Genomic DNA, 6,459 nt, shown 5'->3' on the forward strand with positions numbered 1-6,459 from the left:
CAACCACTGATCTGCTTTCTGTCACAATATATAGATCGGCAAACTACTTATAATACCAGTTCTAACCTCATCAGGCAAATACTTTCTTTTTGTAAGTTGGGCTTTTCATTGTATGTTCAACATTCTTGATTCATAAAGAGTGAGAGAGAAAGACTGGTGTGGGCCCCTGCTGGGAGGCCTGGCCCTATCCACAGCTCCAGTGTGGCTCACATGCCCTGGAGCCCCTGCCCACAGGACAGCCCTGACTGCTCATCCACAAGCTTTGTGGTATCCTCTACCCTTCCTGGGCAGGCTCTGTACAGTGCAGAACTTTCTCCCAGTCCTTGCACCAAAATAACAAATGTCAGAGATAGTACATTTGGAGCCAGTGGATGTGCCCTCACCTCTAGATGCCTGTAATACTGAGCTGCTAAGCAAGAGGTCCCTCCCTTCTTGCCCTTTTCTTGGGGCCCCATCCCTTGTGCTCTGCTCTTCCTCACACAGGATCTATCTTCTGATTGCTCCTCTCCCATCTCCTGCAGCCCCTGGACCCTCATGGCAATACAAACAGATTCTTCCAAATCCTCAGTCCATTGCAGGACCACAGCTCTGACCTTGCTCTCCTCTGTTTTCCAAGCCCTGCACCTGTGGAGTTGGGAATTAGCACCCACCTGACCCCATTGTGGCATCAGGCCCACCCTCCCCAATGCAGGAAGAGTTCCAGATGTTTGGGAGCTATGGAATTATCCTGGACACATATCATGTCCTGGCCTGGGAAAGTGATGATGATGATATTTTCCCACAAAGTAGACAATAACATCATGAACGTGCCTAGTTCATTTTCTAGCATAAAATATATATCAAAGCAGTGGGGTTTAGTAGCCATATGTAGATTTAAAAGTTCCTCAGAAGGCAGGAATGATTTCTTCAGTAGAAAAGAAAAACTACCCCAAAGGGAGAAGATCAATACATTGGATGGTAGTAAAATTAAGAATCCCTCAAGAAATTAAATAAGAGAGGGAAAAGATAAGTCACAAATGGGAAATATATTTGTCACAATATAACAGGCAAAGGACTCATGTCCAGAGAGCATGAAGAATTTCTACAAATAAAATAAATTATCCAACAGAAAAATGAACAAGAGAAAGGAATAGGAACTTCATTTTTTAAAAAAAGAAAAGAAAAAGGAAGTAAGGAAAGACAAATGAACATCCAAATGGCCAGAAAGCTTATAAAAATGCCCAACCTCATAAACCATCAGACAAATGTGATCCACAATGAGAAGCCAATACACACTGGCCAGCATGGCTAAAATTAAGAAGACTGTTAATACCAAGTGTTGCTGAGAATGTGAAGTAACTGAAACATTTATACACTGCTGGTGGAAATGTGAAATAGCACAACTACTTTGGAAAATTATTTGGGAATACTGCTAAATGTGAGTACCCCTATGATCCTGAAATCCTACTTCGATATGAAAACTCAAAAGAAATGCACCCTGATAGAGGCACTCTTCATAGTAGCCCAATGTTAATCACGGAAGAATGGACAAATATATATTATATCATGGAATTTTTATGGTAATGAAAATAGATTAATAACTGCTATGCACAGTTGATGAATCTCACCAACATAATGTTGAGTGAAAGAAACCTGATGCAAATGAATGTGTGCTACACTATTTCATTTCCGTGAAGCTCCAAAACAAGCAAAACAAACCTATAGTGTTATAAGTCAGCATAGTGATTATCTTAGTGTTTGCATGGGAGCTCTGGTAATGTTTTATTTCTTGATCTAAGGGCTGGTGTCCTAGATGTGTTCACTTTGTGATAATTCATCAATCTGTTTTCTTGGGATTTGTGGCTTATCTGTGCAGATATACTTCAATTAAAAAAATCATTCAACTCAATGACAACAACAACAAAAAAAAACTTGATTTTTTAACATTTTGTGGAGTGTTTATTATGATCCAGTCAGCGTACTAAATTCACTATTTTATTTGATCCTTAAAATAACTTAAACAACTTGATTTAAATATTGGCGAAGGACTTGAGAAGACATTTCTCCAAAGAAGATATACAAAAAGCACATGGAAAGACCCTTGACATCATTAGTCATCAGAGAATGCAAATGTAAACCACGGTGGGATACTACTTCACACATGTTGGAATGACTCTTATCCAAAAATAAAACAAACAGAAAATAACGCATTGGCAAGGATGTGGAGAAATTGAAACCCCCATGCATTGTTGGTGGGAATGTAAAATGGTGCAGCTGCTGTGGAAAACAGTTTGATGTCTCCTCAAAAAACCATACACAGAATTAACATATGATCCAGCATTGCCACTTTCAGATATATACCCAAAGCAATAGCAAAAAACACATAAAGAGACATGTTCATAGCAGTATTATTCAGAATAAATAAAAGGTGGAAGCCATGTTAAGTGTTCATTGACAGATGAATGGATAAGCAAAATGTGGTATATCCATACAATGAAATATTATTCAGCTTTTAAAAGGAAGGAAATTTGATACATGCAACAACATGGATGAATCTTCAGGACATTGCATTCGGTGAAATAAACCAGTCACAAAAAGACAAATACTACAAGATTGCAATTACATGGATACCTAGAACAGTCAAATTCATACAGACAGAAAGTAGAATGGTGGTTGCCAGGTCCCAAAGCCAACATAAAGCAGCGGTTGTGGACATCTTGAGTTTCAGCTGAACTTGACTGTACGTTATGCTGAAACCAGGGTAATCTGATGTCCAACACTCAGAGCCAGTTAAGACTTTTGTTTCTGGCAACCTGTGGAGCTGACGGCCCTTTTCAGGCACACCAGGGATGACTCTTATTTCCCAAATGGGTTGACAGATTGTTGTGGGTGCCAGGTCTTTGATGGAATGGATCTAGACACAAATAAATAGCCTGCTGGGATTTTGATTGGGATTGTAGTGAATCTATATTGAATCTGTGTTTTAAGAGTATAACCTCTTAACAATATTGAGTCTTCTCACTCATGAACAACATATATCTCCCCATTTATTTATGGCTTCTTTAATTTATCATAGCAATGTTTTACAGTTTTCCATGTACAAGCCTTTTACATTTTTTGTCATATTTGTTCCTAAGTACTTTACATTTTTCATGCTCTTGTAAATGTTGTTAATTTTTTTATTTTAATTTCTTTATTTTTTACTTGACAAATACAAATTTTATCTATTCATAGTATACAATATGATACTTTGCAATATGTATACATTTTGGGATGGTTAATCCAACCAATAATATATGCATTACATTTTAATTTTGAATTAAGTTACAAAGCTCTCATTAAACAATTTTTGTACATTAATTTGTCCTGAAACCTTGATAAACACACTTATTAACTTCTTGTACATTCCACTGAAGTTTCTACACAGACAATCATGTCATCTGTGAATAACGACCATTTATGTCTTTCTTTCCAAACTGAATGTCCTTTATTTCTGTTTCTTGGCTGATTGCACAGTCTACAACCTCCAATACAGTGCTGGATAGAGGTGGTGAGGGCAGGCATCCCTAATGTGTTCCTGATGGGAAGGGGAAAGTATTCAGTCTTCCACAATCAAGTGTGATGCTAGCTGAAGGACTTCTGGAATTGTCCTTTATCAGCTTGAGGAAGTTCCCTCTGTTCCTAATTAGCCTCAGTTTTTATCAATAATGGATGTTAGATTTTGCCAAATGTTTTTTCTGTGTTGATTACGGTGATCATATAATTTTTTAGTTTGTTTATGTGGTAAATTACATTGATTTTTTTATTCTTAAATCAATCTTGCATTTCTAGGATAAATACCACTTAATTATGATGTATTACCTTTCTATTATATTTAGGATTTCATTTGCTAAGCTTTTGCATAGAATTCTTGCCCTATGTTCATGAGGAATATTGGTCTGTAGTTTTGTTTTCTTCTAATATCCTTGTCTGGCCAGGGTACAAGGATAATTTTGGTATCAGGGTAATGCTGACTTCATAGATTGAGTTGGGAAGTATTTCCTCCTCTTCAGTTTTTTGGAAGATTTTGTGAAGTATTGTTATTACTTCTCCCTTAAATGTTTGGTAAAATTCACTACTATCACCATCTGGGCCTGAATTTCTTTATAGGGAGGTTTTTATGTTATTCTTTTTTTTTTTTTTTTTTTTGAGACAGAGTCTCCCTCTGTCACCCAGGCTGGAGTGCAGTGGTGCAATCTTGACTCACTGCAGCCTCCACCTCCTGGGTTCAAGTGATTCTCCTGCCTCAGCCTCCCAAGTAGCTGGTATTACAGGCTCATGCCACCACGCCTGGCTAATTTTTTGTATTTTTGGTAGACAAGGGGTTTCACTGTGTTAGCCAGGATGGTCTCCATCTCCTGACCTCATCCTGACCTCATCATCCACCCACCTCAGCCTCCCAAATTGCTTGGATTACAGGGATGAGCCACAGAGTCAGGCCTTTTTTTTTTTTTTTTTTTGAGGGAGAGTCTCGCTCTGTCGCCCAGGCTGGAGTGCAGAGGTGTGACCTCAGCTCACTGCAACCTCAGGGGAACCCACCCCTGATAATTCAATGTGGGTCCTTTTCTATTTTCCCTAAGTGTCAGCCAGTCTGAGAAATAAAGGGAAAGAGTACAAAAGAGAGAAATTTTAAAGCTCGGCATCCAGGGGAGACATCACATGTCAGCAGGTTCCATGATGCCCCCCAAGCTGCAAAAGCAGCAAGTTTTTATTAGTGATTTTAAAAAGGGGAGGGACTGTATGAACAGGGTGTGGGTCACAGAGATCACATGCTTCACAAGGTAATAAAATATCACAAGGCAAATGGAGGCAGGGTGAGATAACAGGACTGGGGTGAAATTAAAATTGTTAATGAAGTTTTGGGCACGCATTGTCATTGATAACATCTTATCAGGAGACAGGGTTTGAGAGCAGACAACCGGGTCTGACCAAAATTTATTAGGTGGGAATTTCCTCATCCTAATAAGCCTGGGAGTGCTACAGGAGACCGGGGCTTATTTCATCCCTTATCTTCGACCATAAAAGACAGACGTTCACAGAGCGGCCATTTCAGAGACCTCCCCCTAGGAATGCATTCTCTTTCTCAGGGCTGTTCCTTGCTGAGAAAAAGAGTTCAGTGATATTTCTCCTATTTGCTTTTGAAAGAAGAGAAATATGGCTCTGTTCCACCCGGCTCTCAGGCAGCCAGACCTAATGTATATCTCCCTTGTTCCCTGAACATCGCTGTTATCCTGTTCTTTTCTCAAGGTGCCCAGATTTCATATTGTTTAAACAATTTGTGCAGTTAACGCAATCATCACAGGGTCCTGAGGTGACATACATCCTCAGCTTATGAAGATGACAGGATTAAGAGATTAAAGTAAAGACAGGCATAGGAAATCACAGGAGTATTGATTGGGGAAGTGATAAATGTCCATGAAATCACAATTTATGTTCAGAGATTGCAGTAAAGACAGATGTAAGAAATTATAAAAGTATTAATTTGAGGAACTAATAAATGTCCATGAAATCTTCACAATTTATGTTCTTCTGCCATGACTTCAGCCAGTCCCTCCATTCAGAGTCCCTGACTTCCTGCAACACCCCCCCATCCCAGGTTCAGGCAATTTTCCTGCCTCAGCCTCCCAAGTATCTGGGGTTACAGGTGCCTGCCACCATACCCAGCTAATTTTTGTATTTTTAGTAGAGATGAGGTTTCACCATGTTGGCCAAGCTGGTCTTGAACTCCTGACCTCAGGTGATCTGCCTGTATCATCCTCCCAAGGGCTGGTGCTGGGATTAAATGCATAAGCCACTGTGCCTAGCCTATAGGGAGGTTTTAAAGCAACACTTTTCATCATTTCTCGGCCTTTTACCTAAGATCAAGTGTAAAAACCGAATTTGAGTTTCTTTAATAGATACAGGGCTACTCAGGTTATCTATTTCTTCTTGGGTGAACTTTGGTAATTTGTCTTTGAAGGAATTTGTCAATTTTATCCATGGTGTTGAATTTAATTGGCATAAAAGTATTCCTAATGTTATTTTACTATCCCTTTATATCTGTGGAATCTTTAGTGGTGTCACCTCTCTCATACCTTCTACTGGTAATTCTCTCTTTTTTCCCTGATCATTCTGGCTGAAAATGTATCAGTGTTATTGATTTTCCCAAAGAACAAGCTTTGGGATTCATTGATTTTCCTCTAACCTATTTTCTTTCACTGATTCCCACTTTGATCTTTATTATTCCTTTTTTCTGCTTACTTTGGATTTAATTTGCTTTTTTTCCATCTTTAAGTGAAAACTGAAGTCACTGATTTGAGACCTCTCTTCTTTTCTAATATGATATTTAATGACATAAATTTTCCTCTATGTACTGTTTTAATGACAGCCCATATATTCTAAGTTGTTCTCTATTTTCATTCACTTTGAATTGCTTTCTAATTTCCCTTTAGATTTCTCCTT

Source organism: Pan paniscus, chromosome 18 (assembly GCF_029289425.2).
Source record: "Pan paniscus chromosome 18, NHGRI_mPanPan1-v2.0_pri, whole genome shotgun sequence".
Lineage (NCBI taxonomy): Eukaryota > Metazoa > Chordata > Mammalia > Primates > Hominidae > Pan > Pan paniscus.